This window comes from Bufo gargarizans, chromosome 6 (assembly GCF_014858855.1).
Source record: "Bufo gargarizans isolate SCDJY-AF-19 chromosome 6, ASM1485885v1, whole genome shotgun sequence".
In the NCBI taxonomy this organism is placed as follows: domain Eukaryota; kingdom Metazoa; phylum Chordata; class Amphibia; order Anura; family Bufonidae; genus Bufo; species Bufo gargarizans.
The window spans coordinates 109,491,119-109,504,959 of record NC_058085.1 but is presented as its reverse complement, the minus strand read 5'-3'; the positions used below and the strand labels follow the sequence as shown (position 1 = coordinate 109,504,959).

At 46.0% G+C, this 13,841-nt stretch overlaps 1 protein-coding gene across 1 annotated transcript in view; it reads right to left on the bottom strand.

The window, feature by feature from the left end:
* LOC122941072 (signal transducer and activator of transcription 5B) overlaps nt 1-4,709 on the bottom strand; it is a 195,696-nt gene extending 190,987 nt beyond the window's left edge. The window contains exon 1 of the mRNA XM_044298062.1: nt 4,313-4,709. The gene's annotated coding sequence lies outside the window, so the exon portion shown is untranslated. The remainder of the gene's footprint in view (nt 1-4,312) is intronic.
* Between the last annotated feature and the right edge of the window lie 9,132 nt (nt 4,710-13,841).

Genomic DNA, 13,841 nt, shown 5'->3' with positions numbered 1-13,841 from the left:
ATGAAAATAAGCAAATAACGCCATATCAGCATGGCTTCAGAAGGGATCAGTCATGTCAAACTAATTTAATCAGTTTCTATGAGGAGGTAAGTTATAGACTTGACAGCAGCAAATCAATGGATGTCGTATATCTGGACTTCTCCAAAGCATTTGATACAGTGCCACATAAAAAGGTTAGTATATAAAATAACAATGCTCGGACTGGGAGAAAATGTCTGTATGTGGGTAACTGTCTCAGTGATAGAAAACAGAGGGTGGTTATTAAAAGGTACACTCGGATTGGGTCACTGTCACTAGTGGGGTACCACAGGGGTCAGTATTGGGGCCTATTCTCTTCAATATATTAATGATCTTGTAGAAGGCTTGCACAGTAATATATGAATTTTTGAAAATTGCACTAAACTGTGTAAAGAAATTTACACGGAAGAGGACAGCATACTACTACAGAGGGATCTGGATAGATTGGAAGCTTGGGCAGAGAAATGGCAGGTGAGGTTTAACACTGACAAATGTAAGGTTATGCACATAGGAAGGAATAATGCAAGTCACCTATACATACTAAATGGTAAAACTTACATGGAAAAGGGCCTAGGAATTTTAGTGAACAGCAAACTAAGCTGTCAACTGCCGCCAAGGCCAATAAGATAATGGGTTGCATCAAAAGGGGCATAGATGCCTGTGATGAGAACACAGTCCTACCACTTTACAAATCACTAGTCAGACCACACATGGAGTACTGTGTACAGTTCTGTGCTCCTGTGAACAAGGCAGACATAGCAGAGCTGGAGAGGGTTCAGAGGAGGGCAACTAAAGTAATAACTGGAATGGGGGGGGGACTACAGTACCCTGGAAGATTGTCAACATTAGGCTACATGTACACAAATGTATTTTGTTTCCGTTCCGTTTTTTTTGGGTATAGGAACGGGACCCATTAATTTCAATGGGTCTGCAAAAATACTGACCATATGTCAGTTCTGTAGCCCCGTAAAAAAAAAAAAAAAAAAAAAAAAAAAATAGAACATGTCCTATTCTTCTCCGTTTTAGGCATTGTTACAATGGATTCGCAAAAAAAAAAAAAATGGATGGCATACGGATGTCAATCGTTTTATTTTGCAGATTCGCGATTTGCGGACCGCAAAACACATACAGTCGTGTGCATGTAGCCTTAGGGTTATTCACTCAAAAATGACGACTGAGCGGAGATCTAATTACTATGTATAAACTCACCTAAAGAATTATTAGGAACACCTGTTCTATTTCTCATTTATGCGATTATCTAATCAACCAATCACATGGCAGTTGCTTCAAAACATGTAGGGTTGTGGTCCTGGTCAAGACAATCTCCTGAACTCCAAACTGAATGTCAGAATGGGAAAGAAAGGTGGTACTACTCATCTCCACTACAAATAGGACAAAGAGGCTACAATTTGCACGAGCTCACCAAAATTGGACTGTTGAATACTGGAAAAATGTTGCCTGGTCTGATGAGTCTCGACTTCTGTTGAGACATTCAAATGGTAGAGTCTGAATTTGGCGTAAACTTAATGAGAACATGTATCCATCATGCCTTGTTACCACTGTGCAGGCTGGTGGTGGTGGTGTAATGGTGTGGGGGATGTTTTCTGGGCACACTTTAGGCCCCTTAGTGCCAATTGGCCATCGTTTAAATGCCACGGGCTACCTGACCATGTCCATCCCTTCATGACCATCATGTACCCATCCTCTGATGGCTACTTCCAGCAGGATAATTCACCATGTCACAAAGCTCGAATCATTTCAAATTGGTTTCTTGAACATGACAATGAGTTCACTGTACTAAAATGGCCCCCACAGTCACCAGATCTCAACCCAATAGAGCATCTTTGGGATGTGGTGGAACGGGAGCTTCGTGCCCTGGATGTGCATCCCTCAAATCTCCATCAACTGCAAGATGCTATCCTATCAATATGGGCCAACATTTCTAAAGAATGCTATCCGCACCTTGTTGAATCAATGCCACGTAGAATTAAGGCAGTTCTGAAGTCAAAAGGGGGTCCCTAATAATTCTTTAGGTGAGTGTATATCAGGGGTCAGTACAGAGATCTCTCCCATCATCTATTTATCCCCAGGACTGTGACTAGGGGACATCCTCTGCGTCTGGAGGAAAGAAGGTTTATACATAAACATAGAAGAGGATTCTTTACAGTAAGAGCAGTGAGACTATGGAACTCTCTGCCTGAGGAGGTGGTGATGGTGAGTTCACTAAGAGAGTTCAAGAGGGACTTGGATGTATTTCTGGAGTGTAATAATATTACAGGTTATAGCTACTAGAGAGGGGACGTTGATTCAGGGAATTTTTTTCCTCCTTAAAGGGGTTGTCCGGTTTCAGAGCTGAACCCGGACATACCTTTTTTTTCACCCAGACAGCCCCCCTGAGGCATCAGCATCTCATGCTCCGATGCGCTCACTTGCCCTGAGCTTCAATAACACACTGCCGGGCTGCAACTTCCGCCCGGCAGTGTGTTCGGTGACGTCACCGGCTCTAAGGGGCGTGCTTAGCCGTTTTACTGGCTAGGGCAGATAAATCCCGCCCATCAGTGCCGATGACGTCACCGGGTTTCCTGGCAGCCCCATGGAGAGCCCCGGTACGTCACCAGAACTCCTAAAAATGCCTTTGCCCTGCGCAATTTAGCGCAGGGCAAAATAGAGCATCGGAGCATGAACTGCTCCGATACTCATGTCAGGGGGGCTGCCGCGGTGAAAATGGAGGGATGTCCGGGTTCAGCTCTGAACCCGGACAACCCCTTTAAGTGGGGAAAATAGGCAAAAATAACCCTGGGAGATAGAAGCCATTCTCTGGATCAACTTGCAGGATAAGGGTCCATTCACACGTCCGTTGTTTCTTTCCTGATCTGTTCCGTTTTTTGCGGAACAGATCTGGACCCATTCATTTTCAATGGGTCCTGAAAAAAAATCAGACATTGTGCTGTCCGATTTTTTTCAGGACCCATTGAAAATGAATGGGTCCAGATCTGTTCCGCAAAAAACGGAACAGATCAGGAAAGAAACAACGGACGTGTGAATGGACCCTTACAGGCCGAACTGGATGGACAAATGTCTTTTTTCGGCCTTATATACTATGTATTTGTAGACTAAAAGTGCACCTGACATATTACAATTTTTATTTGATAAGAGATTGGGGATCATTTTCTGCACCACAGGCACCATGCATATCTTAGTCAGCCAAGCAATTTCAAAAATGTTAATCTCACCCCTGCAGTACATGATACACAGCAAAGACCACAAAACATTAGAGATAAGGCCACGATGTGACGTTGTTGTGGACTCTATGCAGCAGAATTGCAGGTGGAAATTCTGTAGCTCTTACAGTAAAAGCAAACTGGATGAGGTCACAGAAATCTCATCCACTCGCTGCGGAAAAACCAATGGCGTAAAATGACATGCGCTGCAGGTTTTTGATCGGCAGCATATCAGTTTATAGTTCCGATTTTACAAGTGGCGTTCACCCTTTACAGTAGTAAGTAATTTCCTACGGCAATGCCGCCACAAACACCAGTCCATTTCAGGTGGCAGCAGATTTTAGCTAGGATTTTGCCGCCAAAGAACCACAGCGGACTTGCTACACGTAGTCATAATCTACCCATGTGATAGAATGGGATCCAATGATGGTAAGAACAGGCGGGAAAAACCCCAACTCACTGAGAACCCTATATCTGAACAAAACATGAACGTGCAAAAATGAATGAACCCCAGAAACACTTGGTGGTTCACCAGCTGACATGTAGACCATGTCAGAAAGAACACATACTTATACAATTAGTCCCCCGGCCCTGACGCACAACCCGGCAAGTCCCCCGGCCCCCGACGCACGCACCCCCGGCCCCCGACGCACGCACCCCCGGCCCCCGACGCACGCACCCCCGCCCCGAAAAACTCTCCTGCGCCAAGTGCCCTGGCGCACCCACCCCCGCTGAGTGTCTGGCCCTCACACACACACACCCACTTGCACCTCAGGCCTGCTGCACACCCCCACTTAGTGCAAGCCCTGAGACACACATCCCCACTTTGTGCACCAGTCCTGACATAGGCACCCCCACTTGGCATGGCAGCCCTGACATATGCACCCCCACTTGGCATGGCAGCCCTCACCTAGACATAGGGCCATAAAGTGTGGCACTCAGCACTTCACACACTTCTCTACACAAGGTGACAGCGGCCACCGCTCCTCAGACAGTCCCGCTCGCGGTGACAGCGTCCTGCACACGGACACTTCCCAGCCCACTCGAGTTGACAGCACCCCACAGCTCCTTACCTCAGGGGGGCTCAGCCGTAGCCTCTACCCCGAGGAGGTGTTATAGGTCCCTGCTTCCCCCAGGGGAGGAGGAGAACGAAACGTTGAGTCTCCTTGCTTTTCCTCCTTCTCCGCCTGCTGCACATTTAATCCACGGGTTGTTGTTATGTCTGCATTGGCTGTAGTAGTATATGTGCTATACAGGCTGCTCGGCTTGTCCCAGGCTGGAGACCTTCAGCGCACTCAGCAGCGCCACCTGCCTGCGATAACGCTCTAGCCGTCACTCAGCACCACGCCCCCATCCGTCAGCCGTAGTCCCCGGCTGCGCGCGCATTCTCCTCAGCGAAGTAGGCTCAGGCTGTAAGCGCTGTATTCACAGTCTAGCAACACCTACTAGAATGCCCCCGGAGTAGTCGTGTTTACTCCACCGGAATCTGTTGTAAGTAACAGGTGTCCACAGCTCAGCAGACCACTGTAAACGCCGCAGCCATTTCTATGAAGACCAAAAAGTAATGCTACAGAAGAAATTGTAGCTCCAACAAAATGGCCACACCTGTGGACTCGTACGCAACTGGACACCTTGCGCTCTAGCAAAATGTCTTACGTCACTTGAAATGCCTCTTGTCCTGTAAATCTGTGACGCCCATTTCTAAAACTTTATTGATAACTACGTGTATGACACTAAACGCCGCTTGTCTGCTCAGATCACTAGAGCTGTTCTCACTGTGACGAGCAGAGCGAGGTTGGGGTAAATAAAATAATGTCACATGATGCGCTTCAGCCAATCAGGCGTTCAATAAAGTCACCTCTTTCCTCCTGCTAGTAACTGCTGACAGTACCGCTGGGACTGTTCCTATTGGTGGGAGGATCCGGGAGCGGCCAATCAGCGCTGAATACGAGGTAGGTGGTCTCTAGATTGAGTGACCGTGAACTTTCCAGCTGGATGGAGCGGCTCTTTAGTTTGGCAGCGCGGTTACATTATTTCTACTGGTTGCAAAGGAGCTGTTTATTTCTAGGTCAATAAAGTTTATTCAATGTTGTACAGCAGGTTATGTGACTTTCTAATGTATTTATCAGTTATTAACCATATAAGAGCTCTGTTTTCTGTCAGTGAATGGACATATCAGTGGGGGAAATAGTTATTAACCATATAGAAGAGCTCTGTTTTCTGTCAGTGAATGGTCATATCAGTGGGGGAAATAGTTATTAACCATATAGAAGAGCTCTGTTTTCTGTCAGTGAATGGACTTATCAGTGGGGGAAAAAGTTATTAACCCTCATACATCTAAGGGTACTTTCACACGTGCGTTGTTGGATTCCGGCAGGCAGTTCCGTCGCAAACCAATACCATTTGTAGACGGATCCGGATGCATTGCAATACTGGATCCGTCTCTCCGGTTGTCAGCTGGAAAAACTGATCCGGTATTTATCTTTTTCACATTTTTAAAGGTCTGCGCATGCAGTACCGGATCTGTTTTTCCAGAACACCTGGTACTGGATCCAGCATTAATAAATTTCAATGGAAAATAATGCCGGATCCGGCATTCCGGCAAGTGTTCCGGAATTTTAGACGGAGAAAATACAACAGCATGCTGCAGTATTTTCTCCGTACAAAAAAAGTACAGCGACTGAACTGAAGACATCCCAATGCATACTGAACAGATTTCTCTCTATTCAGAATGCATGGGGATAAAACTGATCTGTTCTTTTACGGTATCGGGCCACTAGGACGGAACTCAATATCGGAAAAGTTTAATGCAAGTGTGAAAGTACCCTTAGATTTGTGGTGTGTCCATTTTAAGTGAACTGTTTTAAAGAGGACCTTTCACCGATCCTGACATTGTGAACTAAGAATACAGACATGGAGAGCGGCGCCCGGGGATCTCACTGCACTTACTATTATCCCCGGGCGCCGCTCCGTTCTCCTGCTATGTCCTCCGGTATCTCCGCTCACTAAGTTATAGCAGGCGGAGTCTGCCCTTGTTCTGCTGTAGTGCTGGCCAATCGCAGCGCAGTGCTCACAGCCTGGGAGAAAATAACCTCCCAGGCTGTGAGCACTGCGCTGCGATTGGCCAGCACTACAGCAGAACAAGGGCAGACTCCGCCTACCATAACTTTGTGACCGGAGATATCGGAGGGCATAGCGGGAGAACGGAGCGGCGCCCAGGGATAATAGTAAGTGCAGTGAGATCCCCGGGTGCCGCTCTACATGTCTGTATGCTTAGTTCAGTGTCATAATCGGTGAAAGGTCCTCTTTACACTACGTGCAGAATTATTAGGCAAATGAGTATTTTGACCACATCATCCTCTTTATTCATGTTGTCTTACTCCAAGCTGTATAGGCTGGAAAGCCTACTACCAATTAAGCATATTAGGTGATGTGCATCTCTGTAATGAGAAGGGGTGTGGTCTAATGACATCAACACCCTATATCAGGTGTGCATAATTATTAGGCAACTTCCTTTCCTTTGGCAAAATGGGTCAAAAGAAGGACTTGACAGGCTCAGAAAAGTCAAAAATAGTGAGATATCTTGCAGAGGGATGCAGCACTCTTAAAATTGCAAAGCTTCTGAAGCGTGATCATCGAACAATCAAGCGTTTCATTCAAAATAGTCAACAGGGTCGCAAGAAGCGTGTGGAAAAACCAAGGCGCAAAATAACTGCCCATGAACTGAGAAAAGTCAAGCGTGCAGCTGCCAAGATGCCACTTGCCACCAGTTTGGCCATATTTCAGAGCTGCAACATCACTGGAGTGCCCAAAAGCACAAGGTGTGCAATACTCAGAGACATGGCCAAGGTAAGAAAGGCTGAAAGACGACCACCACTGAACAAGACACACAAGCTGAAACGTCAAGACTGGGCCAAGAAATATCTCAAGACTGATTTTTCTAAGGTTTTATGGACTGATGAAATGAGAGTGAGTCTTGATGGGCCAGATGGCTGGATTGGTAAAGGGCAGAGAGCTCCAGTCCGACTCAGACGCCAGCAAGGTGGAGGTGGAGTACTGGTTTGGGCTGGTATCATCAAAGATGAGCTTGTGGGGCCTTTTTGGGTTGAGGATGGAGTCAAGCTCAACTCCCAGTACTACTGCCAGTTTCTGGAAGACACCTTCTTCAAGCAGTGGTACAGGAAGAAGTCTGCAAGGTAAGAAAAACATGATTTTCATGCAGGACAATGCTCCATCACACGCGTCCAAGTACTCCACAACGTGGCTGGCAGAAAAGGGTATAAAAGAAGAAAATCTAATGACATGGCCTCCTTGTTCACCTGATCTGAACCCCATTGAGAACCTGTGGTCCATCATCAAATGTGAGATTTACAAGGAGGGAAAACAGTACACCTCTCTGAACAGTGTCTGGGAGGCTGTGGTTGCTGCTGCACGCAATGTTGATGGTGAACAGATCAAAACACTGACAGAATCCATGGATGGCAGGCTTTTGAGTGTCCTTGCAAAGAAAGGTGGCTATATTGGTCACTGATTTGTTTTTGTTTTGTTTTTGAATGTCAGAAATGTATATTTGTGAATGTTGAGATGTTATATTGGTTTCACTGGTAAAAATAAATAATTGAAATGGGTATATATTTGTTTTTTGTTAAGTTGCCTAATAATTCTGCACAGTAATAGTCACCTGCACACACAGATATCCCCCTAAAATAGCTAAAACTAAAAACAAACTAAAAACTACTTCCAAAAATATTCAGCTTTGATATTAATGAGTTTTTTGGGTTCATTGAGAACATGGTTGTTGTTCAATAATAAAATTAATCCTCAAAAATACAACTTGCCTAATAATTCTGCACTCCCTGTAAGTACTGAGTATGTGACTGTCCATATCGCCTCCTTTGCTGGCTTCATTTTTCCATCACATTATACTCCATTCATTTCTATGGCTACAGTGCTATGCAGCGATGTATGTCACAGACAAGATTGCTGTGTAGCCCCACCTCACGGCCAAATCACAGTTCTAAATTAGTCACTCAACTTGCAGAGAAGTCGCATAAAATTGTAATGATTCATGAAGCAGCAAACACACAGGAAGCATGAGGAAGCCTGTGAAAACTGACGGATGGCGGCGATAATTGTGGTCTATGAAATGTTGTGTACTGGGATCCAGACAATCCCTTTAATCAGCCGCCTATCCCTCTAGTTTTCACTTTGTTATTGCGCTGGATTATTTGTGAAGGTTCTGGCCTTCGCTCTAATCTAACAAATAAATACAGAGGAGCCACATGTTATCTTTACAGTTCAGGAAAGGAATCCTCTGATACTGACCTGGGCGAAGCTTTCCTGCACAAATATTTTAATTCTTTGACTACCCATCAAAATGTTGTGCAACTCCTTAAAGGGGTTGTCTCACATCAGCAAATGACATTTATTATGTAGAGAAAGTTAATACAAGCCACTTACTAATGTATTGTGATTGTCCATATCGTCTATGCTCTATGGCTTCATTTTTGCATCACATTATACACTGCCAGTTTCCAGGGGTTATGATGACCACTCTGCAATCCAGCAGCAGTGGCCGTACTTGCACACTATAGGAAAAAGCACTAACTTATGTGCACTTCCACTGTCCCGGCCACCAGAGAGGCCAGAGAGTCCATCCACTGATGGATTGCAGGGTGGTCGCAACCATGGAAATGGGCAGTGTATAATGTGATAGAAAAATGAATCCAGCTAGCGAAGGAAGAAATAACAATATATCAGTAAGTGCCCTGTATTAATTTTCTGTACATGATAAATGCCACTTGCTGAAGTGAAACAACCCCTTTAAAGGAGTTGACTGATATACTTAAAGGGGTTTTCCTAGATTTTGATACTGATGACATGTCCTCAGGATGGGTCATCAGTATCTGATCGGTGAGGGTCCGACACCCGGTACCCCTGACAATCAGTTGTTTGAGAAAGCACCTGCACTCTTATGAGCACCGCTGCCCTCTCGCAGCTTACCATGCACTGCGCCGTACATTGTATAGCGGCTGTGCATAGTATCACATTCAGCCTTATTCACTTCGATACCAAGCACAACCGCTATACAATGTACGATCCTGTGCTTGGTGAGCATGGAGAAGGCTGCGGCATTCACAGGAGAGCCATTGGCTTCTCAAACAGCTAATCGGCGGGGTTCCCGGGCAGGGCCGGCTCCAGGTTTATGTGGGCCCTTGGGCGATAAAGCCTCAGTGGGCCCCCCTTTTCTAAGGCCCCTTGCAGACGAGCGTTCCTCCCGCAGCGAGTCCGCATCGCAGCACCCGGCCTGACCTCCTAGCACTGACGGGATTCACATAGCATTATATTGATTTATGATGCTATGTAACCCTTAGAGTCCTGGAATGTATTAGATGACGCTAACAGCATTGTGCCAGTGTTATCCAATACATTCCAGAACTTTAAAGGGTTAGATCATAAATCAATATAATGCTATGTGACCTCTGGCAGCGCTGGGAGATCAGGCCGGGTGCTGCGATGTGGACTCGCTGCAGGAGGAACGCTAGTCTGCAAGGGGCCTAAGGGCTCTTTCATACGAGCGGATACCGTGCGGGTAATCAGATGCGTGAAAGAGTGCCAAGCCCCGTCCCGGACAGCAGAGACACGGAGCATTAACATGATTGATAATGCTCTTTGCCTCTCTGTGATCTTTTTACTACAAAATCACAGTGACAGCTGTATCTCACCGTGATTATATAGTAAAAATGTCACAGAGAGACACGGACCATTATCAATCATGTTACTGCTCGGTGTCTCTGCTGTCCGGAGCGGGGCTTGGCTGTCTTTCACGCAGTGGATTACCCATAGGGCATCTACTCGTATGAAAGAGCCCTTGTGCATCCGTTGCGGTCCCCAATGCACGGGCAATGTCCGTGCAGCGGCCTGGACGGATCCAGACCCATTCAACTTAAATGGGTCCGTTAACCGTCCGCCCCCGCAAAAAAATGGAATAAGTTCTATTTTATTGGGGTTCCGATCCATGCGTTCGTTCTGCATCTCTGTGATTGCGGACCCATTCAAGTGAATGGGTCTGCATCTGTGATGCGGAGTGCACATGGGCCGATGCCCGTGTATTGCAATGCGGACCTGCCATATGCGGGCCGCAATACAGCCATGGGCACACAACGGCCGTGTGCATGAGGCTTAAAACATAAACTCCTATAAGAAAATAATAATCAATATTATTTCCTTTTTCTTATGAATTTTTGCCAATAAACTGTATAATTGATTTCATGCGTTCTGGTATTTTCTTATAGGAGTTTACATTGGGCCAGATTTATCATGACTCTGACAGCTCACTCCACTTTCACATATGGCTAAAGTCAGTTTTAGCCAAGTCAGATTTATGATCGGTCCTTTAAGACTGTAATAAATGTGGTTTGACGGTAGCAGTTTATCCATCAGTAAGCAGCTTTACAAAAGTTGCACATCTTTACGAAAAAGTCGCATGTTCTATTAAAAAGTCTCATAAGATAAGCATGGTCCTCACTGAAGTGAAATTGCGACTTTTTAGCGACTTTTTAAATAGTCCCAATAGTAAATCTGTCTAGAGATTAATTTACATAAGAAAACACGCCCACTTTCAGAAAACTGGCGAGCATATTTGTGCGCAGTTTTAGCGTTTAGGACTTTTTGGGGGACTTTTTCACTCCATTATTCTGACCTGAGCTAATGATAAACTGGCCCATTGTGTTTTAGGCCGAATGAACATGGCCGTGAGCGATCCGTGGTAACCCGGCCTGGTATCCTGCTGAGAGCAGGAGCGCACAGCGTCATTGGTTGCTGCTATGACGCCGTGCGCTTCATGCTGCCGCTGCACTACAGTAATACACTAGTATAGATCATACGTGTGTATTACTGTAGTGCAGCGGCAGCATGAAGCGCACGGTGTCATAGCATCCAATTACGCCGTGCGCTCCTGCTCTCAGAAGGATGCCAGGCTGGGATACCACGAACCGCTCACGGCCGTGTGCATTCGGCCTTACAGGCATGTGTGCTGCTGATGCTGAGCAAGAGCAAAGCAAGTGCAACACATGGTAATTGTTCTTTATTCAATTATTGGCTCCTTTGAGCCTTTATTTAGGTGTTTTGGTGTAGACTACTCTAGTGACACTGTAGATAGCCCAGCCCCCAGGCGGCAGGCCCCCCATGTCATACTACAAGAACTGGTCTTGGTCTGTGAGTGTTTTGTGACAGTTACTAACTTACTAGTTCACCTTAATTCTTCCTAAATTTAAACCGAGTCCAACAGCAGCAGCATTCAGCTTTCCTCTGGGCTGGCCTGCCTGGGCGCCAGGTTTCCCGCTCTGGGCTCGGCTATGAGTCCTGTCTTCAAGTTCTGAATCTTCTGCTGCTGGCTGAGGGCGGGCTTACAGCAGTCAGACTCAGATGATGATCTGTACGGCGTGCGCTGCTATGGAAACTGCCTGCAGTGCCTGGAGTCAGAAGATCATGTGAGAGAGGGGGCGGGCGCTGCGCAGCATGAATGAACTTGTATGGCTGTATGTAAAAAGTTTAAAGGGGCCGCCGCCACGCCGCGGAGACGAGTGGGCCCCCTAACTTACAGTGGGCCCGGCACTTGCCCGGGTATGCCGGGTTCTGACGCCGGCCCTGTTCCCGGGTGTCGGGGAAAAATAAGAAAATAAAAAAACTTTGCATAAAACATTGTTGGCGTCACCATATTCTGACCCCATAACTTTTTTTAATTTAATCTACGGAGCTGTGTGGGGTTCTTTTTTTGTGGGGCGATCAGTAGTTTTTATTGATACCAATTTGGAGTGTGTGTGACGTTTTGACCATTTTTTTTTTTCTTTTGGGAAGGGGAAGCAATGAAAAAACGGCAAATCAGGCCATTTCCCCCCCCCCCCCCATTACCACGTATGGGATAAATAGGTTTATATTTTAATAGTTTGGGCATTTTGGGGTTTGGAGATGCCAATCATCTTTATTTTTACATTGTTTATTTTTATTTTTTATATGTTTATTTACATTTTTTTTAAATATTTGTAAAACTTTTTTTTTTTTTACTTTTTTAAGTTCCCCTAGGAGACTTTAACATGCGATTATCTGATCACTTCTCCCATAGACTGCAATGATGTAGCACTGCAGCCTATGGGAGTTTCATTATGTCTTTATGGAGCCGTGCCAAAGGCAGGGCTCCATAGAAGCTTTGCTGTGGCAGGCCTCGGAGCGTTCATAAGCTCCAAGGCTACCAAAGTAAGTGAAGGGCTCCCTCGATCTCAGTGTAGGGGAGCCGTCCGGGCCCTGGGAGCGCAGTGCTCCTGGGGAAAGGCCATTTAGATGCTGTGGTCACAATTGATTTTGAAAATAATGAGGAATTGAAGCACAAAGTGTATTAGAAAGTTGCATAATTTTCTCATTATACAGTGATTAAGAGTTGTCCAAGATAAATAAAAGCTCGAGCAGCAGCAGTAAATGTAATTAAATAACAAAAAAAAGTCATAACCTTTTTCTCCCTTTCCACTTCCAGTGTTGCACTCCAATCCTCCCTGGCTGTAGTGGTGATGTCCCGCACACACTATGTCACTACTGCAGCCAATCACTGGCCTCAGCAGTCAAGTCCAATATACTGCTAAGGCCAATGATTTGCTACACAGTGACTTGATGTGCACAGTACATCGCTGCTGCAGCTAACGCTGGGTTCAGACCTGAGCGTACTGAACGTACGCTCTGTATGCGCGATTGTACGGGCGTTTGCAATCGCGCATACAGAGACAAGCGAACGCCCATTGTCGCGCGTTCCCGCTGAAGTCTATGTACGGGAACGTGCGACAAGACGCCCCAAAGAAGCTCCTGTTCTTCTTGGGGCGTCAGGCGTTTTACAGCGCGATCGTACGCGCTGTAAAACGCTCAGGTGAGAACCATTCCCATAGGGAATCATTGGTTCTTGCCTGTTGAGCGTTTTACAGCGCGTGGGAACGCGCTGTAAAACGCTCAGGTCTGAACCCAGCCTAAGAGTGCTGTAGGACCAGAGCAGGATGCTGGAAGCAACAGGAGAAAGGGGGTGAGTAGGACATGTTTTTTTGTCATTTTATGACCAATTGCTGCCGCCAGAGTTTATATTTATCTCAGACAACCCCTTTAAATTGCATTATTCTTGCATGTTAAATTAAGCTACCCAGAGGGTTATCTGATTGCAGTGGGTACAGCTTCTCTAACCACAGGCAGGGGAAAGTGTACGGTCACTTATTCCAGCTTGCAGCTGTACCTGCATGGAAAATGACTGTTTCTCGGGAGCTATTTTCACTACAAAGGTGCTCAGGCATGCTTTGCTGGCTGCACTTAAATGTTAAGAGTCCCCTGATGACATGCTGATCACATAGTGTCCCCCTTCTGAATAACCCAACAATCAGCTGAAATTGGTGGGTTGAGCCTGCAATGAGCATTCTATTTTCCTGCAAAACCGCCTCAGGAGAGATGACACATTAGAAATTTCCCATTAAAATCAATAAGCAAGGGGTACCCAACTAGTTTTATTACAAGTCTTCTTCCATGGTTCTGTGGTCAGATGAAGTTCTGAGCTGAACACCCAGAGTAAAGATG